The sequence below is a fragment of the Lissotriton vulgaris genome, chromosome 4_1 (genome assembly GCF_964263255.1).
Source record: "Lissotriton vulgaris chromosome 4_1, aLisVul1.2, whole genome shotgun sequence".
Lineage (NCBI taxonomy): Eukaryota > Metazoa > Chordata > Amphibia > Caudata > Salamandridae > Lissotriton > Lissotriton vulgaris.
The window spans coordinates 1,112,562,386-1,112,588,826 of NC_141691.1; the positions used below are offsets into that span (position 1 = coordinate 1,112,562,386).

Below are 26,441 nucleotides of genomic sequence, written 5' to 3' on the forward strand. Positions count from 1 at the left end.
TTTTTGGCCAAGATGTGTTTTAGAACATTGAGCAGCAGCCGCGCTGCTGTGCTATGAACGACTTGTAGTCTTTTTGTAATATGTCATGGAAAGCCTAGGTATAGGGAATTCCCATAGTCAATACCAGACAGTACTAAGGATAGGACAGCAATTCCTGGAAGGATGGGGGAATTGGTCTTGGATTTTTAGGTCTCGGCCTGCGTTGCACTGCGTAAGCAGTAGGCCGAGTCCGAGATTTTATGTTTTGGCTACAATGGGGCTTGCACCCGCCCCTCTTCTCCATTGGCTGACTTCCTAAACGGAGGCCAGCCATTGGAGGAGAGGGGCTTCACTCTGTTCAAGCCCCGTCTTTTTGCGATTCAGGGGCGTGTTTCATGCAGTTTTTAAGCCGTGATGTCATCAGTCATTCAACTGCTAAAAACACGCCCCCGAATTGCAAAAATGGCGCCGATTTTGTGACGCGATTTCTGGACGACCACCACCAGAGGAAGTCCAGAAGCTGCCGGTGGTGAACTCCGTGACCAAACGGCGCACATGGCCACTCATGGACGCATTAGCATGTATACTTCTGCCTCACACTCTCAGGTCGGCACTCGGGTCCCAGAGGTGCTGGCCGGCTCCATCATGTTTTAGGCGGTGTTCTCCCTCATTTCGCCACAGTTTTGCCCAGGGCTGGATCCCAGCGCACTCTCATGGCCCGTGTTTCTCTCGGAGCTCAGAGTCTGCCCCCCACCCCTCCCTCCTCTTTCCGCAGTACCCGCAGCCCTTGTTGTGTGTAATGCAGTCTCTGACATAGCCGATGAATATTAGAACACGCATCTTGAAAAAAAGCTCACAGCATTCTTTTCATTTGCAAATGTATGCTTTTCGTTGTTTGTTACTGAGTTTATTAGGGGTGGCTCTGTGGTTGATGCACGTGCGTTTGTACATTCTCAGTGAATAAAACTATGGCGGGTGAAAGACTTGCTCGATGAGTTCAGTGCAGAGTGTGTTCAACAAATGCAGTGCCCGCGTATTTGAGTGCAGTGTTTGCTCAGAGCAACAACTGTTCAGTGAGTACAGCGCCTACTGGGGTGGGGGTGGCAGTACTTGTGCAATGAGCACAGTGCCTGCTCAGCCAGAACAGTATGTACTCCTTGAGTTGAACATCTGAGTGCAGTATCCTGGTAACACAGCACCTGCCCTAAGGGTGCTGTACTGATTGCGGACCACAGCACTGGCCCACTAAGTACAGCACCCACCATAGGAGCACAGTACCGTGCCTACTCTCACATCGCACTGCATGCACTGCCTGTGTAGTGCCCGCCTACCGGTGCAGCGCTGCCTGTATTAACGCAGTGCCTGCTCCCGCGCCCGGCAGCACTCGCGCTTCAGCGAAATCTGCTATTTCTGCACATTCTACTTTCAATACAAACACGGAAATTCCCAAGATGAAAGCGGCCGAAGAGATCCTGAGAGGGGGGCTGTAACAGGGAGGGGGCTACGAGAGGGATTGAGATGTGTTTACCCATTACAGTTTTTTAAAACAACTCCAGCGTCTTAAATGAAGAAAATTAATGCCAATGTCTGTTGCATGATCGAGCTCATTAAACCCCTCTCCACCACAAGCGCCGCCACCTGAAACAACATTTACAGAAGAGCCCCTCTGCAGACACACTGTCACACCCCCAGCCCCAAAGCAAACACCCGCATTAAATGGGGCACAGACGGAAAGACTTCCTGGGGCCTTGGAGAGGGTCTGCAGCGAGCTCCACCTCAGCCACAAGCTTCTCCTCAGTCTCACCCCAAACTCACCCTACGAGTTCTACATCCCTACACCCTCCATCCTCCCCTCCCTTCCCTGCCCCCAGACAAGCACCCATCACCCTCAATGGGGCAAAGATAGAAAGACTTCGGCCTGTGAGAGAGTCTGTACCGAACTCTCCCTCGGTCATGAGGTTCTTCTCTGTCTCTCACCCCCCCCCAGCCCCACACTGTGTCACTCAACCTACGAGCTCTTTATCCCCACACCTTCCCACCTCACACTCCCTCCCCACCCCAACACTAGCACCCGCCATCAATGGGGCACAGATGGAAAGACTGCCTAGGGCATGGGAGAGGGTCTGCAGCGAGCTCCCCCTCAGCCACAAACATTTCAGCAGTCTCACCCCAAACTCACCCTATGAGCTCTTCTTCTCCACACCCTCTCCTACAAATGCTTATTATAAGTTTAAAGTGCAAGTGGTGTGTTTTACCTGAGTGAACAGCTACAAACGTGTGTTGTTTATGAATATGAATGGTTTTATTTGGTCTTATTTTAACCAAAAACGTAAAGTCTACTTTTATAAAGTACAATACGTTTGTGTCTACTGGGGCCGGGGGAGACACACAAAAGTCTCTCAGGGACTCCTGGTGACACAGACAGCTCATTGCCTACTGTGTTTCAGTGTCTGCTGGGGGACAAACACTCCTCTGAGTTGTCTGTGTATCTGCACCTACTGAGGGACAAACATAGCTCTGAGCAAGACTGTATTTTTGTGCCTGCTGGAGACACACTGCTCTGGACAGGATGGGCCCCGGCCTGGTATCTTGTGTGGGGCACACAGAGCACTGGGTAGTCTGTGACACACATTGCCCTGAACAGATTGCGTTTTAGTTCCTTCTGGGGGACACACACTCCTCCGAGTAGAGTGTGTATTGGCCTGGAAAAGAATGATGTCTTAAGTCAGCTTTCCTAGCCTTGGCCTTTGAATATCTCTAGGAAAATGAAAGGATTCATCCTTTTCTTTAACCCTACATTGTTTGCACCGCGTGCGCTGGAGTGTTTAAGATATAGCAGCCACAGTACAGCGCCTCCGTCGCTCATTCTGGGCGCTCTATGGGTCACTTTGTCCTCATTTCACACCCCCGGGTCTCCCACAGCCCAGTCTCCAGAGAAGATGCCAAAAGAGACTGATGTGTGTCAACAGTGCTCGCAATAGGAAGTCACTAACTCCATCAACTGTAATTAACCATAAGGAGTGAGTCAAATTTATATCACCCTCTTCAGCTCTGCCAGGGTATTTTTCCTTTTTTAATATAAAAACTTTTGTTGTGTAGCGCTTAAACCAACGGGTCTGTGTTTTTAAACGCTGTAAATGCAAAATGTCTCAATTTCCCAATGCCCGATGGACGGAAGGCTCAGTCAGCCTCGCCGGAATCCAGAGACCACCTCACGTGCCGGGGACACGTGTTCAACTCAGTGAGCCATCCTGCCGTTCAGGATGAAAGCATTTTCCCGGAGTGTATTGGAATGATGGAGATGCAATCTGGGAAGATAACTAACCTGTTGTTTACGTAGCGCTTTACGCTGCCCCTGCACTTCTGGCACAGGCAGGCGGGATCACAGTGTTATAATAGAGGAGGGGAGGGAGACAGAAAGGCAGGCACAAAATAACAATCTGCCTCAGCGCCAGACAGGCACGCACAGCCATAAAAGAGACAGAAAGCTTGAACATCAGACACACTACAACAGTCAGAGGCAGGAAACATCAGGCAGTCATGGGACACGCAGGCTGACAAAATAACAATCTGACTCAGTGAGAGGCTGACCGGGTCTCACAGTCAGAGAAAAGACAGGAAGATGGAAGGGCAGACTCACAGCAACAGTCAGAGGTAGGCAACATCAGACAGTCGTGGACAAACTGACCACACAAGAACAACGTGACTTCGTGACACAGGCAGGCAGGTTCACAATGTCATAGAAGAGGCAGGAGGAAAGTTACGGGTTTACATCTCCTCAAAATCAGTCGAGCCTTCTATGCTTACAGGGGTCAGTACATTGAGCGCCATTATAGCTACTAAGCTTAACTAACATAAGATATTTAATATGCATATAAATGCTCGAAAGTGTTCTATTAAAAAAGGCACTACAGTTACTGTTTTTATTCCTCTGAGATCCCACTTCACCCACAACCTATTAGTAATTCAGTGCTTAATTTGTAAATAAAAAAGTGCCCGGCCCAAGGCATTACTTACCAGGCCACTGCAGGGGACGCCTTTCCTCTCCGTTGTGCCATATAAGTGTGTTTGTGTGCCTGAATCTTGTTTTGTAGGTGGCTCTATGTCAGGGTGGCTCTATGTGAATGATTGTGTGGGTGGCTCTGTATGTGTGTGTGGGTGGCTTTGTGTGTGGCTCTGTGTGGGTGTAAATGCAATAGGTCATGCGTTTGCGAGCGATTAAGCTGTTGGCATTGTAAATGACATTGCCATTTAGCGATTAAGCTATTTGCAATGTAAATGACAATGCCATTTATTTATGATTAAAAAAAATGCCAATAGCTCTACCTTTAATAATGCCGAGACAATTATATGGTAAATGCTTGTTCAAAGAGTTCTCAGAATGCCATAACAGCTGGCATCACGTTTTCTAGCTTGTGCTTCTGTAAAAAGAGAATTGCCAAGCCCCTTTCCCAGGCTTTTAATGGGGGTGGGGGCATTGCCCAGACACATTGGCCTTTTGTGAATCAGCTGGGGGTTAGGCATATTACCCAGTACCATGATCTCTGTAATTTCCCCATTTAGTTTGAGGTAGCAGCTTGCCATCCTTCATAACTAATCAACATTACCGTACGCAGGACCTGGTAGGCTACCTTAATTGGCTGCTGTTGATCAGAAAGAAACATCACTTTAAAAGTAAACTAGAAATATCGTAGTTTGAAAATTATCTGTTGTACTAGTGCAGTCAACTATATGGACGCTATATAGGCTATATAAACTATAACTCACATGTGGAGAAGGAGGCAGGCCGTCAATATAAAAGCAATCTGTGCGTGCTTCTCCCTCCAGCGAAGGCTGGCTAGTTTGCAACAAAACAACATTCATGAATAGACCTCGCAACCTGTGTGCCCGGGTGCCTCCGTTGAACGAGCCCATCCGGTACCCACCCCGACTCCTCTCTTCGCAGCCTTTGTGTGGGGCAGGGCTGGGCTCTGTGCGCCGGCCGTCAGCCACACCTTGAAGCATAACTTAGCAGCACGGGCAGTGGTGGCTGGTGACATTTGAAAGTGGTGAGCGTAAAAGTTGCGTGCGGTGCACTGTGGCGAGTGAACGTAGCGTGCGAGCCCGAACATATCAAGGACATTTTGAAAAGAGAGCGGCCAAATGGTGCATTTTCAAGGAGGTTTCAGAAAGCAAGAATGTTATCCCCGGGGGAGGAGCCAAGATGGCGACCTGAACGGACGCTCGCTTCCCGGCTCCGCAAGCTTGTGCGTTCCGCACCTATATCCTGACCCCAAACCCGGCCTCGCACCGCAGCGGAACATTGCCACGACCGCACTGAAACTCCCAGTGTTCCACCGAGGTCCCTACCTGCCAGATTTCCGGAGATATCGTCGTGACGGGCGGCGGTCTCCGCATCCAGGCTCCGAGACCAGTGTCGCTCCCTGCCACCGTGGACCTCCAGACCGGCTGCAGTCCGCCGAGCCCTGGAAGCGTGGATCCATTTTTTGTAGCACCGTCGCTGGGGGAGTCGGACGGATCCCTTTCGATGCACCTGGACGTCCCGACCTGTGCTATCGGTACATGGTGGTGAAGTGTTCCTTTGTGGCGATCGTCCCCCTGGCTGAGGCTGACCTGCGCTGTTCAGTGTGAGGGGGTCGCCCCTGGATTGCCCCGACTTGCATCGCGGCGGCAGTGCTCTATCCCTTGCAACGCTCCGGAATCGTGCTACATACTCGCCCGGACTTGAACCCTCTGGGACTGGATTCGCCCCTTTCCTGTTGTGCACTTCCCAAGGCATTGGAAATGGCGGCGGCCCACTCTGTAGCGGTGACTGTGCTCTCGCCTCATACCAGCAACCCCCTGCCCGACAGCGAACTGGGAGCCGCTCTGCACGCAACGTCTCGCGCTGAGGAGCAGCAGTGCTTGCAGACGGAGCCGACCTGCCGGGATATCTTTAATGCACTAGTTGAGCTCAGGGCGGAATGGCGAGCGTTCTCCGGCATGAGGGGAGACGAAGCAGCACGGCGGCCGGAATGGGTCCGGCCGGCCAACTCTCGGCGCTGCACTGCATCACCTTTGTCGGTTGCGGAAGGGGATGACGAGGTGCCGAGCACTGAAAAGGAGGTGAAGATTATCTCTCGAAGCCACGACTCCTGTGAATGGCAGTCCGACAGTACTACCGGGGATACATTGTTGCAACTATCAGCGGAATCCGTGCCTTTGTTTGTGGGGATGTTATTGTTTCCCCAACTTCCAGTCATGCTGCAACTGTATCCCCTTGAGCTTGCTGCTTCCCAAGAACCTCTTTTCCAGCGACGGAAGGTATGTCCATTTGTGAGTTTGGGGGTCCTTCTACTGTTTGCCTGTGGCTCGGCTGATGCCTGTGGACCTCCATTTTGTCCCTACCTCCCACTTCTTCATCAACGGTGGCCATTTTCCTTCCAGGCTTTGTTTGGGTTGGGCCCTCCTCGGACACTGTGCTTGGGGGGACTGTCGCGTTCTGGCCAGGGCTGAAAAACTCTGTTTAATGACCGGGACTGATAGGCTGGCGGGGACTCGGATTGGAACACCTATAACTACGCGTTGGATTGTGCGAACCGGAATGTCTTGCCCCGTTTCATACCGTAAATGAGACTGATATTATTTCTCTATTTCACGGGGTGGGATGGACTGCATGGCGGGATTGGCCGGGAATGACTGTATTGGGCCCTCCTCCGGCTTTCTAGTACGGGTAATTTCTTCTTTTTCTTTCCTTTGTTTCTTGTTCCTATATTTCGGGTATTCTACTGGGCGACAGACACACTGCAAGGGGGGGGGGGTAGGCCGTAGCCTCTGCATGTGTGTAGGGTGGGGGGATTAAATGTATGTTGTTTAGTTTCTATGGGCCTTCATTTTCTTCTTTTATTTCACCTTTTCTCGTCTTCTTTCTGTCCTTGGGCTATTGTTTGGCTTAAAGCTGGGTGGGTTCCTGTCGACATTCGTCGTATTGCTTGCTTAATTATCCTGTTGTGACCTTTGCGATGCCACTAGTATGATTGCAACGTTACTATGTCTCATGGGACTCGCCTGCTGATCGCTGACTACCTGTTCTGTAGTGGGACTGACTGGACAGTGGCTCTCCTGGACCTAATTTCTGTTATTGCTTTTATAAAACTTTAAATTAACCTCACTTTTCCTGCATATCGGCAGTACAGCATGGCCCAGTGTAACTTCAATTGCTTGTCTATTAGTATCACCTTACTGTCGATATACCGTATGGTTTGCAACAGTGCTTACAGGTTTGTGGCCGGCCAGGTGGTTGTAGGCCCGTATTTGTTTGCTGTTTATGCACAATAAAGGTTTTCAAAAAAAAAAAGAATGTTATCCCCCTCTCTAGTATATCTCTTCCTCTGCCAACAACGCTGTCTACTCCCTACGTATATCTCTTTCTATACCTCACCTATCCCTTGTTTTATCACCTTGTCTCCCTACATTGCTCACTCTTTTTACATTTCGCACCTTCTCTACCTCGCTGCAGCTTACTCTTGCCTCCTGCTGTCTTCCACTGCTCACGCTCTACCTTTCCCCTCTCTTTCTGCCTCACCTTTCTCTATTTCACCTCTCTCTGCCTTAATACTGTATTACATTTTTCTCTACCTCACAAATTAGTAAATCATCATTTTTGGATCTACCAGACACCAGTGTGAAAGCGAGGTACAAGGCATGACAGAGCAAATCAAGAAGCCATGGTTGAAGGTATTGGGCAGATTAGGGCAATAACGAGTAGTGCTTGGTGGCGATGCTCCCAGGGAATGGAATGTAAAGCAGTGGTTATCAGTGACTGAAGTGGAGGGCAGTGAGGGCAACAGATGACATAAGTGGAATGAAACAAACGGGCAGTTTAAGTACATTGGGGTGCAGTGTGGCGTTAAAAAGGAGACAGCCTGGCTAGCAAAACATTAAGAAGACAGTAAAAGTGAGGTGGACAGCAGAGAGGGAAGTGCAGCAGAGTGCAGAAGGTGAAGAGGGACAGACGCTTGTCAGCAATATGTAGTGGGATGACAGTGATCAGCATGATGCCAAGAGACAAGTGAACATAAGTTTTCAAAACGCAGCGGGTATTTGCAAGCTGGAGTTTGTGACGGTAAAGGGAGACAGAAAGGGGCAGCAAGCAAAAGTGGATAACAGGGCAGTCCGTGTTATCTCACACCAATGATGTTGTCCCTATCAAAGGGCAGTCCATGTTATCTCACACCAATGAGGTTGCCCCTATCAAAACTCAGGATCTATCGCTTTCTCTATGGGACAGGGCTCTTTGTCAATGCCCTCGAGAATCCCAGACTTTCCGCTCAATCCCTGTTGACACACACACACCCACGCACACAGACGCACACACACAACAGTCGAAGATTTTTGGGGGATATTGCGGAAGGGACCGAGAGAGAGAGACAAACAGGTGCCACTCGTCTGCTTCTCGGATCTCTGAGGACAGGCAGGCTCAGCAGGTAATTCAGACTTCAGGAGGAGGAATTGCACAAACGATAGATTTGTAGTAACTCTGTTACTCTAGCTGAGAATAGTCCTGGGCTGTTCTTGAACCCCTGTGGGAGTCGACAGAATTTTTTCTGTGACCCAAATGCAGAGAAAGCGGTCAAATATCTGCTTTCTGGTGCAATGTTTTGACAAAAGAAGCCATTAGAAATGTCTAATGTCGTTTTATATTTTTTCCTAACTATGTTATTCATTAGGGCTGCACTATGCGAGTTTTGTACTGCAAAAGTTTTGCAACATGTATTAAGATGTCTGTAGTCCAAAACTAGACGATATGAATTGTCTGGCTTGGAGACAGGAAACAAAGGATTGTTCATTTGAGAGGTGCATATTTCAATCACCCCCTGGTATTCAAGTTGATCTAAGATCTCCCTGACCTGTTTTTTAGCTTCTTGCTTTATGGGATACTGCCGTTGGGCAGTTGGTTCATTTTTTAATTGGATTTTGTGAGGAGGTGAATCCTCATCCCATCCTACATGATTTTTATATAATGCAGGTACCTGGGCTACTGCCCATTTCCTTGCATATGTATATTTTTTGTGAATCGGAATGTGATTCGAGAAGGCAGGCATAATCACTTCTTCGCCACGAGGGCACTCCCTGACAAACTCTGGGGGCCAATCTTTTTCAGCTAACAGAATATCATAGCCTTTTGAGAGCTTATCCCAAAATAGACCCTTAATTTTCCTAGTCTTATCACCCTCTATACGCAATGTTATTTCGTATATCTTATGGGGCTCGCTAAGTCTGGCGTCGGCAGTTTCAACCTGAATGTATTCATTCGTGTCCACTGTCTCCAGATGACTCATCAAGATCTTGCGCGCTATACTGATTTCTGCTGCACTGTCCAACATTGTCAATGCCCACTCCCCGTTTTTCAACTGTGTCCTCAGTATTCTCGGCATGGTTGATTACTCTAATACTGGCTACCTTCTTTTTCTGAAATTGAGATTTCTTATTTTGAGCAGGTTCCTTGTCTTTGGACTTGGTGTGCTCTCCTGGGTCTGACCGTCCTCTTCTTTCCGAATTCTGTGGAAAGGATCGAGAGGGACGTGTATCAATACTTTGATATCTATCAGGTTTTTTCAGATTATCCCTATTTCTAAGGTTATATCTTTTCTCAGAGGGCTCCCGCTGGGGAGACTGGCGTTCTCGAGTCGGAGTTCTTTCCCTCCGTCGAGGAGACCTTCCTCTGGACTGGAAAACTTTTTCCTTGGGAGTGGATTGTTTATTTCCATCCCAGCTCTTTTTAGGAGTGTTTAAATTATTTTTAATAAAGAATTTTACTAACTCTCTATAAGCTTTTGTTAATTTTCCTATGTTAAATAAGAGTTCTTCTTTTGACATTTTTGCAATGTCAGGATGTGGTGTGTAGCTGGCTAGAACCGGCCACGTTGCTCCTGGTCTACCTAGTGGACCGAGCCTGGTTATGTGATCATTGTGTTTTAGGGCGCCATTAAACCAGAGCAGGTGCTCTTGAAATTTAAGTGGAATTTCAATCTCCTCGAAAGGAGCGTACTCTTCCGGAGGTTTCTCTATTTTGTAATAGTGAAACTCTTTTGTTATAGCGTTTACCGCTGGAAAGTTTATCCATGAATAGAATACCTCTGTCTGCCGATACTCGTGAGCCTCTATCACGAAAATTACTGTACCACCTTGAGGTGTCAGTCCGTTTTCTATAAGTTTTAAAGTTATAGATCTTCTTAAATGTACCCGGATGATTATTGCACCCGGTCTGTGTGTTCGGGACCTTGCTGAGTCGCATCTACTGCGGCCCCATTGGTTCCGTTATTTTCTGGCATTGTAAAAATGCAAGGTTTGCAGAGTAGGTCTCCAAGGAGACAAAGATTAGGTGCACAATATTTTGGAACACTGTATCCTTCAACGTTGAATAAACCAGAGCTTTACATAGGAATCTCTTCCTACTAAGGTCGGGCGGATTTTAACCTTTCACCCACTCCAGACGTCTATTGGAGTATTTACGGGAGAAAGGGGTCTGTGTGAAATATGCACGCCTGAGTTACTCTAACTGTCTTGCGTTAGTTTATCGCCTTACCAAACGTTAGTTGTCTCTTGCTTCAAGCAAGGGACAACTAACCTGCCTAATCACACTAATCCTAGGGAACCAGGAATTCGAGCCCTTCTTTCTCGAAGGAGAGCATTTTGGGTGGGTCGACTCTTCCTCTTAACATTTGCCCCACACCCATCCTCCGGACAGGCTTTCTCGGTGCATTCCAAGTGTTAGTTACACGCATAGTTTAAGCTCCCAATCAAAGGCTGAGTGTTATGCTGAGAAAGCTGGGTACCAAGAATAAGGCACGAGATGTGTAGACTTCTAGATATGAGAAAAAAAAGGCAAAATCAAGAAATACCACTTGAAAGTGCACCGCATTCCGAGCAGACTAACAAGTGGCGCACAGTTATAGGTCGTCTCACTCTTACTTTTTTTACAGCAGCAGCATGGAGGATCGGATCTGGAAGACGACGACGTCCTGCGTACTGTAATAACAATAACTGTACAGACAGTCATAGTACACACACACAGCGAGCGTGATGGTGGTGAGGCAGAGGCGGGAGTCGACTCGGTCTGCTGCCTGCGCACGTCAGCACGACCCCCTAGAGAGTGAGACGTCACTCACCTGCACACCAGCGGCGCAAGCGTCCTGAAATGGCCAATCACTGCATGGCTTCACATGAAGTCACACAGTGATTGGCCATATAAAAGCGGCTGAGGCAGTGTGTGCCACCATCCACGCGCAGCATCCAATAATGGATTGCCTGCCCTTCTGCGCGGTGGACCAGCCAATCCTGGAGCGCCAGGATTGGCTAGTGGGGCACACTGACTACTCGCCCTTTGGAACCCCAGGTGCTGCGGCACGGCTGCTGTAAGAAGCAGAACCCCCCTGGTCCCTCTCTACTAGTAAGGGGACCTTCACTGAGGTAGTGTGCATGCTCGGGCTAGTTACAGTCCAAAAATTCACATGCGCAGTAGTACTGCTGCAGTTGAGTGACTATCACTCAAGCTGCAGCAGCGCAGCCCATCCCCACCCCCTGCGCACTCCCGATGAAGCCAGGTGTGTCCCGATTCGGCGCTGCAGCGCTTATAATATTCAGAATCGATTGCCATCATGCATGGCAATGCAAAAAATATTTTTAGTGTGCTCTTGACGGCGGTGCGTCCATGTGGCTTAGTGGGGTTACGCCACTGCGCCCCAATGGACGCACCGCGCCTGAGCAAGGGAACTCGCTCGGTTCTTTGTCCGAGTTTGCACGAGCAGCCCAGGTCCAGTATTCCATTTTCAGCGAAGTACAGTGTGTGTGCTCCCGGTGCAGACAGCTCTATGCGACCAGCGTGGGGGCCACGCTCCGCAACCAAGAGTCACTCGGGGCAAGCGGGTGTCTCGCGCAAAGTGTCCTGGGACTGGCTGCAGCCAGGAGAGGGCAGGAAGGAAAGACTAGCGGAGGGGGAAGGTGAACATGAAGTGAAAGCTCGAAAGAAAGTAGGAAGGACCGTGTGCACAGCCCCGCCTTGATCCTTTTTCCCTGCATTTAAATGCACACAACATGTTGAGTAAGAACTATAGCTAATCACAACCACTTGCCAACACAGGCGCAAGCATTGTATGTAAATTCTTGAATGATGACTAGAAATGATCTGACCTGCTATCAGCCTCCTTCATATAGTGGTTTATAATGAGGCTCCCTCCCAAAGCCAAAATGTATGTGCTGCCACTGGCTGTGGTGGTCTAAAGGAAACTGGGAAAGTAATACCCACAGAAATACTGCGGCAACAAATAACAAACAAGCACTTGCAGTGCCATAGGTCTCGCATTTGCGAGAGTTTGAGCTATTGGCATTGTTAAGGATAATGCCTTTTATTTATGTGTTTATAAAACCTGCAAGCGGCGGTTGAGCACCACTTACAGGTTTTGTAAACACATAAATAAAAGGCATTATAATTTACAATGTCAATAGATCTAACTCTGGCAAATGCGAGACCTATGGCACTGCAAGTGCTTGTTTCAGGTGTGAACGTCTGACCCTTGACAGCTACAAGAGCAGTAACCATTATATATTTTTTATTTATAACTTTATTTCGATTTGTTTAAAATCACAAAAGTTAAAACATACACAAAATATATAATAAAACCAGTGACGGGGCTACTCATGGTAATTACATTGAATGATGCAGGATCTATATTCTAGCACCTTATTTAAACATTTAAAAACTATTATTATTAAATAGTTTAAAAAGCATTACACGTTAAAAGAAAACCATGATTATGAACCTATATTTGGCTCACAGCATTTGGATAGGGTACAGTTAGTCTACAGGGATAATACAGGATGGTAATTCGAAATCAACAAAGCTTCGCTAGAGATGAGCCTTTACCTCTTCCTCTTCTCTTTCCAGCGGAGCACCCATACCCACCCTAGTTACTTTGCTACTGCTACCACAACCGGAATGGCCACAGAGGTTTTAAGGATTTGAAGGGCCTCAAGACTGGACCTAATACCCATATTAGCACAGGTTGGTTGCAGCCACCTCGTTCTTGGTTTACTGTAAGCAGGACAAGCGAAAAAAATGTGGCCTACTGTTTCTATAGTGTCTACGCAAAACGGACAGTGGCTGGATTGCGTATTGGCCCACTTGCTTGTAAAGTTGTTGGTAGGTAGCATTCCCACTCTAAACTGGTGGAACAATTTCCTATCGCGGGTTGATGAAATAATATACCTCAAATTTGGGCTCCAGCTTGGAATCCAAAAAGACACTAGAAAGGGAGGAACCAGAGGAGGTCTGGATACGTTTCATGTTGACCATAGCCCAATAAGCAGCTTTAAACTCAGATTTTGATGGAAATATGCTATCAGTTGGGGATGACCACAAATGGACCAAACCTATATCTGATAGTATATTATGTACAGTCCTGAACCAGCCCAGTTTCTTGTTGACATACAAGTCCTTGCCTTCCAACAGGGCTTGGGCATAATGGATAAGTTCAGGGGATACCCATAATCTTCTCCAATAGGCAACCAACCTATAATGTACCACATCTCTAAAGGTGTAGCACCCTAAATCCGAAAACAAGGGGACTAGAGCGGTCGATTGTGGAAGACCGATTATAGAACGTAGACATTTTTCTGACCCATGACTAGGTTATCAACATTTGCATAGCCCCACAGCTCTGCTCCATATAGTATCGAAGCACCAATTTTGGATTTATAGAGCTGGAGGACCGGTGCTATGGGCTTAGTGTGAGAGTTTGTGTTCCTTCAATAAAGCTCACCCAAGTTCAGCATGTCTAACTGCTTGATGAGTAACCTGCGGCTTCCAGGTGACCTTCCTGTCTATTAGGTATGAGAAAGTCTGTTTGTTCAAGGATTCCCTTGTTCATCCGGACGACACCGACAGCCTTAGAGGAGTTCGTCAGTACCATGTACTTGGTCTTGTCAACATTGATAACAAGATCATGATCCAGACAAAACTCCCCAAATCAGGACAGGGCACACTGGAGGCCCTGTATCTTAGTCCCTGCTAATGTTGGAGCATCTGTGGGGAAATCCTTGAAATATTGTACCACCCCGTTTATATATATAGAGAAGAGGGTGGGAGCAAGGACACACTCTTGCCTCACCCCCCTGTCGACCATTATAAACGTGCAGGGCTGGGAAAACTACCAATAAAATCACAGCAAGTAGACTAAAGTTTACTTTGGTTCAATTTACCACTCGAGCCCAAAATTAGTCAAGTGCAATGCATGGAAGAGTATTGGTTATCACCCCAGTATAGTACAGACATGTAAAAAATATTTTCATTGAATTTGTGTACCTCCAAGTAGCCTGTCACAAAACAAATATGTTTCGTCGGGCAGAATGGAGAAGAGTTGTTTTCTACAATGGTTCTCTGAAGTAGTGTAAATAAGCCATCCGAAAGTTCTTAATGTGACTAATTACTTCTAGTGTTTCCCAGGTCGTCCTGCAGCCAAATATCAAAATAATGCATGTTTAGATGTATGCTTGAGTCAATCGGTTTGAGGTTTAGGTTCGGACAAAGGTTCAGGTGGACTTGCCAATTTGTAGTGCAGCAGACACTGGATGGAGAAGGAAGAGAACACACACTGACTGAGCTGTGAGCCGCTGCGTTGAAGCTTCTTTTCATTTACGTGCAAAGTAGCAGCCCTTCTCCCACACGAAGAAGTCCTGTTACCGAAAAGGGGCAAACATGAGATGAGCACATATTGACAGGAGCCCAGCTGGCCTACTTAATAACCAACCTACCATCTCTTTTAACACAATGCACTTGCATGCACCGCACAATGTAGTAGTACATGTGGCAAGTTTCCCTGTGCTAAAAACCCAAGAAGGATCACAATCTCAATCATTTTATTATTATATTGATGGAAAATAAACATTCTTAGGTTTTAGAATGCTCTATGCTTAATTCCCCGTTTCACGCTTTTCTTGGATGCTACTCGGAGAACGGTCCCAGTGACATCCCGCACCCTACAAGGCATCCCAGAATGAGATTACAGCCCCCTTGCCTTTCTGTACCTTTGTGCGGCACCGGCCAGCTGTTTCCATTGCACAGGTTTCTTGGCTCCGGCTCTGCTCTGCTTCTGCCAGGGATGACTGCGGGAAACTTCAGGGTCAGGGTCGCGGCCCAGGTTCCGGATCGCACCCTTCTCCGAGTCTGTGGCAGCCACAACTCGGAAAGTGTCCACGTTGCCGAACGTGGAGACTTTGGTGGTGAGCTGACCATGGTGTCATCACCACACATGGGCCATTGAGAGCGGGAGCCTCGCCCCTTGCATTAGTGACGGCGGTAGGCATGAGATGACAGAACCACACACCCCACTTTTATAACTACCACTGGCCTAATATGCAAAGGGATGAGATGACACCCTGGTGTGTTAACGATGCTTGAGAGTGGCAGGGAGATGAGTCGCCCGCCCTCCTGTACAGATAGAGGTAGGCATGACAGGGCTGGTGACCTGCATTAAAGGTACCCGGCAGCCACAAGCAGACATAAATGACCCCTGCATTTCAGGTGCCTGATAATGGAAGGTTTAGCATGCCAGACACTTCGTGCATTAGAAATGCTTAGAGACAGGAGAAATAAGAAGGTAAACTCTTATGCACTATACGTACTTAGTCGGATGAGTGTTTCGGGCAGATCCAAACCCTCTCTCTCACATCAGCGGTGTGGGAACCAGAACAGACAGGAGATGACACACCCGGCTGCATTAGTAGTGCTGGATGGTGCCACCCCCTTGCTTTAAGACTTCCTGGGAGAGACAGCGATGGGTGAAATGCAATGGCTAAGTGTGATGGCGGCAGGCATGAGATGGCATGCCCGTGGGCAGAGCTGCTCCCGCTGCATACCAGACCTCCTTCATTCTAACTAAGGTATGGAGCTGATTAGAACCTAGAGAAATCTTGGATAGATTCTTGGCAAAGAAAACTAAATCTATGCTACACAATACTTACTTCCTCCCGCATACTAGACTTAGGTTAGGTACATTGGGGTAGCCGTATTTTAGAAGCACCAGTTGAGTATTTTAGTCTGTGTATTTATGTATGTATTTTATATGGCGAAGATACCATACAATGCTCTTACAGTATTTTTTTATAATATTGTTCTCGCTGTACGCATTATACTTTGCAGTCTGCATTACGATTGTAGCAGTTCACTTCTCTTGCATGAGAAAGAAGACTGTTCAATAAAACCTTTTCATTGAAAAAGCCTGTCTCTATTTGTCTGCAACTCTGTAAAAACGAAGCATGCACGATTGACTGAGTGAAATACATATATCTATTGTTTTTGCAACTCTAGAGATATATTTCTTATTCTTGGGAAACAAAGTTGTCATGTTTATGCGGTTGTCAGAAACAAATCCCTTCTTGTGTATTCGAGAACTTTCTAGTGACCTTTGAGTTTGCTGGCACTCACTATTAAGTTTAGTATATTCGATAGAGACCTAGTTGACCTCAGTCCTACGTCTAATCTATAGGATATTTTATTCCAATGCGCAGAGCCTATTGGGAATATAGGAACTACACTACAGCGAGGGTGGGCCACTGTCCTGCCCCATTCATCCTGAGATTGGTTAAAATGAAGGGTCCTGCTCCGAAATGCCAGCTCAGTCAAATGCCCCTTGCCCTGGTAGAGACTGCAAAGCTGCCCCGGAAGTGGTGAATGAACAGTTGCCTGCTGATGGACTTATGTTTTAGTTTAGGTGTGTTAGATAGTTCTTTTTGTTTAAAGAAGGGTGTTTTCTGACTGATTCGGATCGATTCGTTGAATAGAGGTGTCCAGTGTCTCACACTTTTTTGGATAGGGCAGACTGAAGCAGCAGCGAACCCGAACCAAGCCTACCAAGCCTGCTCTATCAGCGCTTACCTGCATTCGCTACGCCTTGTTATAAGGCGGTGCTACTGTTATCCTGTACCCAGAAGATTCTTTTAAGTTTGGTCAGCTTTTGTGTTGCTGCGGGCCTCTGAAAGCCTGGTACCGGCCCAGGGCTGATAGCTGCACCCTTGCCGGTCTGAGATAAAAGTACATCAGGCACTAATTGAAAGTAGAAAAAAAAGCAAAAGCGCTTGCCTTGCGGGAGCGAGCAGCGGCAGGCGCGATAACTGCTAACAGATGGCGCCGCAACTCGCTCCAGCAAGGGAACTGCCATACATGCACGAGGGCTGATAGGAAACAGTGCAAAACATGCACGAGTTTCAACAAAAGCCCGGAGTCATCCCAAGAGGTCACTCCAAAGCAGCGCTTGCACGCTGCGTAGAAGAGACCTAAAGAGCTTAAGTGGGCCTAACACAAACCTTAACAGGCAAGTAGCTTCCTTCCAAGAACAATAATTGTTATTTTTCTCAGGACTTCCTGATCAAAAATAAGAGGTCAGCAAAGCTCGAGACATGTAATGCAATCAGCGAGTATACCTTCTCTGTATTCCAGAGTTGCAATTTAGTACTGACAAAAGACTGAAGCGAACAGGGATATCAGAGATTAAAAAGCTTGGAGCACCAGTCTTTAATCTCAATATCAAACTCAAGATCGACTGGGGAGGATCAATGCACATACTTCAAGAGCTTGAGGAGATCAGGAACTTTCTGAAACAAATCCAAAATTTCGGCCTGTAATAATGATGCTGCTAATCTTCCATATTCCTCTTTTTTCGGGGTATTTTTCTGCCATTGATCATTCAAAAGGAAACGCAGAGAAATGTTTTGTTAAACACTCTGTAAGTGTATTCTAAGACTGACAATACATAAAACAATGGGGTAGTGATAATTGGGGAGACCTGTTTGTTAGAGTCACAATGGCTTTGGGAGGCAACACAGGTATTTTTGAGCACATTTATGGGACTTACTCTGTATTTTCCTCAGAAATGCCCAAATGTGCATTCCACTGAAACTGGACAATGGTGGATAGAATCAGAAAGGCAAACTCAAGCGCTCCTGCTGATGACTGCCTGACTGCTGGATAGAGGAGAGAAAAGAGTAGGAGAGGTGATGCGAGAAAGAAAGAAGGGAAGGGGAGGGGAGAAAAAAATATAGTCAAGGAAAGCTAGTGTGGAATTAGAAAGCTTATTGAAAGCAAGTGGCACACCTACACAGTTTGACCATGAATGTCAAAGGTCTATTTAGTAATAAGAACTTGGAGCTTTGTTTTACTATTCAAAGCATACTAAAATTCAAATCCTTGAAACTCATGTCTCAAAAGAAAAAAAAGAAGCACTTAAAAGGAAACAGAAATATAATTGGATGCAGGAGAATATATTTCTCTGCGCCTCAACAGCAAGCCGAGGTATAGCGATCAACTTTCAGAGATTTAAAAATCTGCCAATTGTCATGTAGCCATAAGTAAAGTTGATTAGGGACATACTTGAGCAGCCACAGGGTATCATTAATTTCAGACTCCTAATACAGCCTAGTCTCCAACGATTCTGAAACCTTACTTCAACAAAAGATGATACTTGCAGCTTATCATCATTCCATAACTTTTAGAGGAGACTTTAATCTCACTTTTCCAAACCACGATGCTTCAGGCCCTAGGATCTGGGCTAAAACTTAAAGAAGAGCAGTTATGATCCTTCTGCTGGACAAAATGCAAACATGGCCTGAGACAACTTTGGCAATGGAGATTGCCCAAGAAGCATCACTAAACATACAACAGAAGCGGATTTAAAACTCCAGACAGCCTTGATTTTTTCTAGTACCAACAAATTCAGGTAGATTAAAATGAGATAAATTAGCCTGCAATCTTTTCTGATAACTACTCATTGACCATGGCGATATTTACAGGTGGGCCAGTTCCCAAAGGGAAAATGTTTCTTTTTGGAGAATGAAGAATTGAAAAGTTGGATTCTATTCTGTACAGAAGGAAGTGTATTTTGATGCAAACCACATACCTGCAACCCCATATATTATTTGGGATTACTTCACAGCATTATTTATGTGGAGGCATGTCCAAGATGGCGTCCGCCCAGTAGCACTCTTACAGGGCTCCTCAGTACGGACTTCTAAATCTGCGGATCCTGGGGTGACCGCCGTTCATTGGCGCAAGGTGGGGGCAGCATGAGACGCTGGCACGGGACCTGTACGCCCAGATCGAAAGCTGCGGAGAGGCGATATCAACCGGACGCTCGTGCTGACCGGGTTGTAAGATGGGGGCTGGGCGTTCTTGGGTGGGGACGGAAAACTATCAAAAATCCAGAGGCTCACCACTGCACCGGGGCACAGTTGGAGATTCAGCTTACGGTGGTAGGGGTGCAGAAAGCGTTGAATTGGCTTGGGTGAGGGTGGGAGCTCACGGAGAGGTTGTGGGCCGTGCCCCCCCCCCCCCCACATTGGAGCTGTGGGGCCCTTGGTACTCTACTGGCCTCCCCACCACTGGTGGCATTTTGAGGAGAAAGCAGATCTGCATCCCAGTTGCAGCTTAGCAGTGGCTATCCGTTGGGGCGATGAGCCCTACACAACGCCCGGGCCGACCTGAACACAAAATGGCGGTTGGGCAGCACCGAAGCAAACAATGGCTGGGAACTCATTAGGTGCCCGGACAGTGTTGGACCATGGAGAGCCTGTGTGTGGAGGCAGCGCAATAGTTGTTCTGTGATTACTGTCTTTGCATGTGGTTGTTACAGTTTAAAATTGCAGTTTTGACCTGCCTGTGATATTTTATCACCTGTTTTGTGTTTTAAACTTGTGGTTTTCCCTGCCCATGATTGCTTATATTTAACGTGTTGAATTGTGGGATTTGCAGTCCAACCTCTGTAGTTTGTCCCTCTTATTCCTTGGTGACAAATCTGTTTTCTCTCCAAATTTCTCCTTTGCTCTGTGCTAAGACCTGTGTGTTAAAGCAGTGCAACCCCAGCCATCATTTTGTGTTCACAAGCCAGTAAGCCCCCCCCCCCAGCAACAGGGATATTCTACATCAGAGGGTGCTTCTGTGAGATGTTTAAACTGTATTCACTGGGACCTGTGCACTTCCTTTTTTGGCCAGCAGGGGAAGTAAAGATTCATTCAAACAGTATTGTTAGATTTCGAGTTAGTGAAGCCTTTTCAGAAGTCCAAAGTGTGGATTGAGCCTGTCTGTCTCCTAGGAGATTCTGAACAGGAGAAGCAACTTTCACCTCCCTGGCCAGCAAACCTTGTCTGAGGTCGCTGGGACCTTATATGGTCTGCTAGTTATTGGCACATGTGTACACTGATGGTGGTTGTATCTGGTGTTTCTATTGGGTTAGGGTTAATGTCATCATTGGTTGGGGATTTGAGGGTTCTGATTGGTTTCTGGGTCTGTGATTCAATCATTGTAGGGTTGGGACTAGGGCTAGGGTTTCTATTGGAAGTAGGGACTAGGGCTACCTGTACCATTGGCTGCATGGACTTGGGTTGGGACTACTGGGAGGGCTAAGGCCTTTATTGGACGTAGAGATCAGGGTTTTTGAACTGATTGGACTAGGGCAAGGATTGGCAGTAAGGTCCTGGTTTCCTATTGGTTCTAGATTTTTGGGCTAGTGTGATTGAATAGTGTTAGGGCTAGGGTTCTCATTGGCTGAAGGGGTCACCTGATTACTAGGGCTACACGAGGCCAGGGTTAGTGCGTCTCAGCCTGGGTATCGAGGCTAAGGGCGGAGAGGACAAGGGTAGTTGGCTGTTTGAGCCTGTTCGGGACTAGGGCCAGAAATGCTGCCCTTTTCCTCATTTCTCTTCCTACTGCTAAGACCTAAAAAAATGTTTTTTTTTTTTAACTTTCCCTCTTTTATCCCTCCACTATCCTTTTCAATCAAAATTAACAGACTAACATGTTCACTTCTCAAATTCCATATTCAACTATACTAACATACTGCACAAATAACTGAATAACATATCTACTACTCAAATTACTTCACATTTATAGTATACTAATTTTAAACACAAATCCTTTATGGGTTCTGGAGTGGTGTGCTACTCGCCAGAAAAGAGCTACAACACCCATTAGGGATATCAAGTGCTATATGAATGCTAATCTTTCTTCCCCTTTTATCCCTCCGCTATCCTGCTCACTCCAAGTAACAGACTAATATCCGCCACTGAAATTACCTCATATTTCACCATATTAATTCACCAGTAATCCTTTATAGGCTTCCGGAATAGCGTGCGTCAACAAGCGATAAATAAATACAACCCTTTATCCTACTCTATCCTTCTGCTATCATTTCATATCCAAATAACTGACTGACTAACCTATCCACCACTTAAAATGTACTTGCATGTTTCACTATACTAATTCAACACTAATCCACTATGGGTCCCGGAGTAGCGTGCTACCCGCCGAAAAAGCGCTTTGACGCCTCGTCAGGGGTAGTAAGCGCTATATAAATGCAATTATAATACAATACAATACAACTGGGTTTGAACGAGCGTGTAAGTGAGCCTCAACGGCCTGTTGAAGGTTCGGGGGGGGGGGGTTTCTCTCCCCATTAATTTTTTTTAATTCAAATTTGGTTTGGTGGGTTCAGATTACAACATACATTTCAAACAATATGGCCATGAGCTTCACTTGGGAGAGATCTCAGAAAACAATCTAAAAAAAAAATACCAAGATCTGCCTTTCCTGTGGGGTTTTTACACTGAAGAACAAGCATTTGCAATGCAATAGGTCTCACACTTACGCAGTTTTGAGCTATTGGGATTGTAAATCACAATGCCTTTTATTTATGTTTGTTTTTAAAGCATAAATAAAAGGCTTTGTCATTTACAATGCTGATAGCTGAAACTTGCTTAAATGCGAGACCTATTGTATTGCAAATGCTTGTTGTACTTTGTAGGGAACAGTATATTTCTAAGATTTTGTTTGTTAAACGTTGCCAAATCGCTGCAACTTGTGACCGTAGGTTCTGTGCAAATGCTCTCCTCCCTGATGTCAGGGGCAATCTGGGGCTTTGATTATAACTTCGGTGTTGACCTTCTAATTCAAACAAGAGCTAGGAGGTTACCAAGGTGTTTTTTCCCAAAAAAGAAGGGTACTCAGACCTTTTTTTCTGTTTTTATATAGCGCAACCTTTACCTGAGCACCAGTTGTGTTACAGACACATTCTTTTTGTTAGGCACAGGGAGATTATGGGGCTTATTTACAAGGCCCTTGCGCCACTTTTGCGTCATTTTTAATGTGGGAAAAGTGACGCAAAAGTGGCTCAAGGGGCTTGTAAATCTGCCCCCAAGTGATTTGCCCAGAATCACAGGCTGTTGTACGTCCCTGTCGAGACTCGAACCCGTTTCCCCAGCTGGATGGTGATAACACCCTGTTCCATGACCCCCCAGACTCCACATCTCCCACCGCCACCCCCGCTCTCCTGGAATTCTAAATCTTAGCAATATAATTGGGAGGACTGTGTTGTATGGGCATTCATGCAGTACTTTTCATACCTATTGGTAGGCCTAAAGCTCTTTCTTGATTGTTCAATAAATTGGTACTCCAGAGTTATAATTTATGCAGTGCTTCGTAGCCCTAAAGAAGCCTCCAAGCCCTCTCATAGATTGGATGTCGTGAAACGAGGCTCTTAAACAAGGCATTATATAATTGCTCTGGTAGTATACCTGATTAGAGGCTTCACATGATATACATGTGCCTCGTCCTCCGAGACAAATAACGCTGCCAGGAGCTGGCTGTACATATGTGTAAAGTTGCTTGGCATCCCATGGGGTGAGGCAGCAGGGACTTCTGAAACATGTGGCATGGGGTTTGAATGCAAAGCATGAGAGCAAAACCCTCATCTGACGTCACTGCGCTGAGACCTTGGCTAAATATCTGCAAATGCCCGAATCAGATTCTCCACAGCGCTTGGAAGTCTAATCTATACCACTAGATACTTGCACATAAAATACACCCAGGTACCAGCTACCACCAGGTGCAACAAGGACTGGGGTTCAACAGGCACATGACTTGAAACGGGCAACTGAAGTGTAGTGACAAGTAGAGAAAATAACAATATAAACTGGTGGCTCTTAAAGGCTCCTAGGGTTGGGGCACTGTCAGTGGCCTGTTCTTTTCTGAACACAAGCAAGTGTGGCAGCAACGAGGTGCCAGTCAGCGCGACGGCTCTTAGCACTTAACAGGGTCTCTGCAGTGTTATGAGCACTTCACGCAAGGGAAACCCGCAGGGCAGCAGCAACCCGCTAGTTTGCGTTACTCTGCGCCGAGAATGTGTTAAATGGGTGGAGAGTGGGTGCTTCCATCCACCCACGGTTTTTCTACGCATTCCTAGAAATTGATTGATTATCATCTTTCTTATACTACAGTAAGGATCTAACCCCTCAGTTTGTGCTTCCTTCCTCTAGCTCTCCTGTAAGGAAGAGAGGAACGGTCATCAATAGCAAACAGCAGCTGCATGAATGCAACACTGTCCGCTCGCTTCGCGCTCAGAAGGAAACACTAAATCTCTTCATCGTGGTTAGCGAAGACCAGACACTTTCGAACACATTTCCTCAGTTAAGAACTATAGAAATGATCCCTGATAGTATAGTCTTGACACAACGAACTGCAGCTCAAACGGGCAGAAAAAGTAAAAACCCTTCTTACGTACAGTAAGAAAAGGTTCGGCATCTGAACTCCAATAAAAACACATGGCTGTATAACACCTCAAAATAACAATTTAAAGATGCACAGGCAGATGCTTTCTTCCCAATAAAGCATTGTAAGTAGATGCTCGGCAACTCACTGCTTTAAAAATCTGCATAATCGAAATCAGCAACGAATCACATTTCGCCTGCCTTTTCGGGACACACGGATTCCCTGCTCGCTGCTCCCGAAACAGACAGAGGACTACAGTGTGAAAGCTAAAGTTCAAACAGGTAAACAGAGCGTAGCCATCGTTTTGTTTCGTGCTTTGGCTCACAGCAACAATCACATTTTTACTCATTGAAAAATTAAGAGAACCAGTTGGTAAACTCACAGCAAAGACAATCTAGGTTACTTTCACAGTTTTCTGCCCTGCACTAAATGAGCATTATTACCGTTTCAAGATGGCTATGCACAGTCAGACTGCGCGAAGTGTGTGTTTTACTACAGATCAGACTGAATCACCAGAGCACTTACTCTGTCGAAGCAAAGCCGCACCCGAGCTCTGATTTCACATCATACTGTGCCAAAACTGTAGGAGGTCTAGGAACTATTCTTGTTCACAGCCTTGATTTGGAGCTCGAGCCAAGACAGGGATGTTTCTGGAAGTTTCATCCTAAAATATCTTTGAGATGTTCCACTTCCTATCTGAAAGCGATTTAATGTTCAGAGGCAAAGTGCTATTTGCACTCATTTTAACTACTAGGAAGGACCTAAGCTTAGCAGGAGAGGTTCTGTAGAGTGAGATGTAAAACGCTACAGAGAAACTGGTAAGGGATATGTAACATTGTGTAGATTTAATGAAGAGCATGTGAACTGCACTTTGAAACAACATAAAATATGCGGAGACACCAGAGGTGGTTGTGAAATTCCACAGGCACTGATGAGTGAGACAAGACATACTACTGAGACTGAGAGTAACATGGCGTCTGCTACCGAGAGCTGCTACAAACATCCTGAGGAAAATGACACAAGATTTAATGCAAAGATACTGCAGAGATGCAGTATCCTGATTCCGAGATGCAGTATCCTGATGAAGTGCTCCTTAGTTACTGAAGAGTATAGTATGATAAATGCTAGAGGGGGTTGGCACAGGCATGAGCTCGGCTACAGAGATACTCAAAATAGTGTGGGAAATGTTGTAAGGCTGTTGAAGAGATATATGCGGGCCGGACTGGCCGTAGCGGCCACCGGGCATTTCACTGGTGGTCGGCAGGGTGAGATCCGGTTTTAGACCCTTGGGGGGACGTTTTTCTTACCAGTGGCTGGTTTCGCAGCATAGCTGCGATATCGGCCCCCTATAACAAAAGTAACTCAATTTACCACCATCTCCCCCCTGCCCCCGGCCTGATTCAATTGCTGGGGCCAGTTTGCGTTCCCAGTCTGGCCCTGGATATATGAGAAATGCTACTTAGACACTAAAAAAAGAGAGGAAACAGATATGCTGCAGAGATGGTTGTTTGTCATAATATTGAGGAGGAAAATATTGTAGGTTCAGGGTATAGAGGCCTAAATATTTAAGACTGAAATATTGTGAAGGTAAGTGCATGTAGGGAAGTATAGATTTGATGTTCTTAACACCACATCCACATAACTTGACGATGTCAAGTTAGGTATAATAAATCAATACTTACCTATATATACACTTTACTTCACAATAATTTGGTCCTTGATATTATGGCCTCAATATTTTGACCCCACGATTTTGCAGTCAGTGTTCTAGTCAAGTACCACAGAGATTTAAAGAAAGACAAAAAATCTTCCAGAGACATACTGAGAGGGGGTATAAGCAATGGAGAAGAGACACAGAAGAGACACACACTTTTCAAATTTTAGTTTATTTGCATAGTCATTAAAACCATTGCAATACAAATGTCCCTCAATACATTAAAATACATCAAACGCAATGTTACAGCTTCTGCAATCTGTCATTTACCCATTAGTGAGTTAAAAAAAAACATTCATTAATAAAACTGTGACCAAATCTCCAGATAACAAATTAAACTATAGTTAAATAAACTACTTAGCCCAAATCTCTACACAGAGTAAAATCTAAATAAAACTATCAAGTTTTTAAACATGGCTTCCTGACAGTTCACCTAAAACCTAAGTACAGAGACTGATGGGGGCGAGTGGCTACTAGGACTATGAAAATTAAATCTTTAAAGCAGTGGTTCCCAAACTTTTGACCCGTGGCTCCCTTGACCTAATTGGCAGTTGGCCGTGGCCCCCCCCCCCCACTTTTTTTTACCGGTGGACGGGTGGGTGGGGATTTAAGCCCGACCTCGGGAGTACTTCCTGTTGTCTTCCTTAAATTAATTGGGATGCAATGAAGGTATTTAATCATATGCGTAACAAAATAAAAAAATTACAGATGTAAACGGGGAAAAACAAACTTTTGTTTTATGTGCTGATACGTTTTCTCTCATTGAGAATGTAAATGCGTTGTGAACTCAGGCGTGGGAGGCTTTATTGAAGCCAGTGACCATACGGATGTTTCAGTAATATTTGAATGCCTTCCCCTTTCAGGGACCATACGAGAGTTCTACTGGGTTTGGTCTAGAATAGATTAGAAAAATGACGATGGCCCGGTCTGTAAACGCACATTTGAAGATGTTTTTTAAATAAAATACACTTTCTTTTTATTTAATTGTAACTGCATATTCCCTATTGAATATAAGGAATATGCATTTACAATACAAGTGTATTTTGTTTAAAAAACATCTTCAGATGTGCGTTTACAGACAGGGCCATTGTAATTTTTCTAATCTATTCTAGACCAAACCCAGTAGAACTCTCGGTTAATCTGGAGTTAAATTCCACCAAGTTAAGACGGAGCCACTCG

At 46.0% G+C, this 26,441-nt stretch overlaps 1 protein-coding gene and 1 non-coding gene across 3 annotated transcripts in view; both read right to left on the reverse strand.

The window, feature by feature from the left end:
• Nucleotides 1-26,441, reverse strand: part of ABITRAM (actin binding transcription modulator) — a 756,845-nt gene that overhangs the window by 410,811 nt on the left and 319,593 nt on the right. The gene's annotated exons all lie outside the window — the stretch shown is intronic.
• LOC147722952 (small nucleolar RNA U3) lies at nucleotides 23,288-23,505 on the reverse strand. Its single transcript, XR_015295450.1, has one exon. It is a non-coding gene; the product is annotated as a small nucleolar RNA U3 (small nucleolar RNA).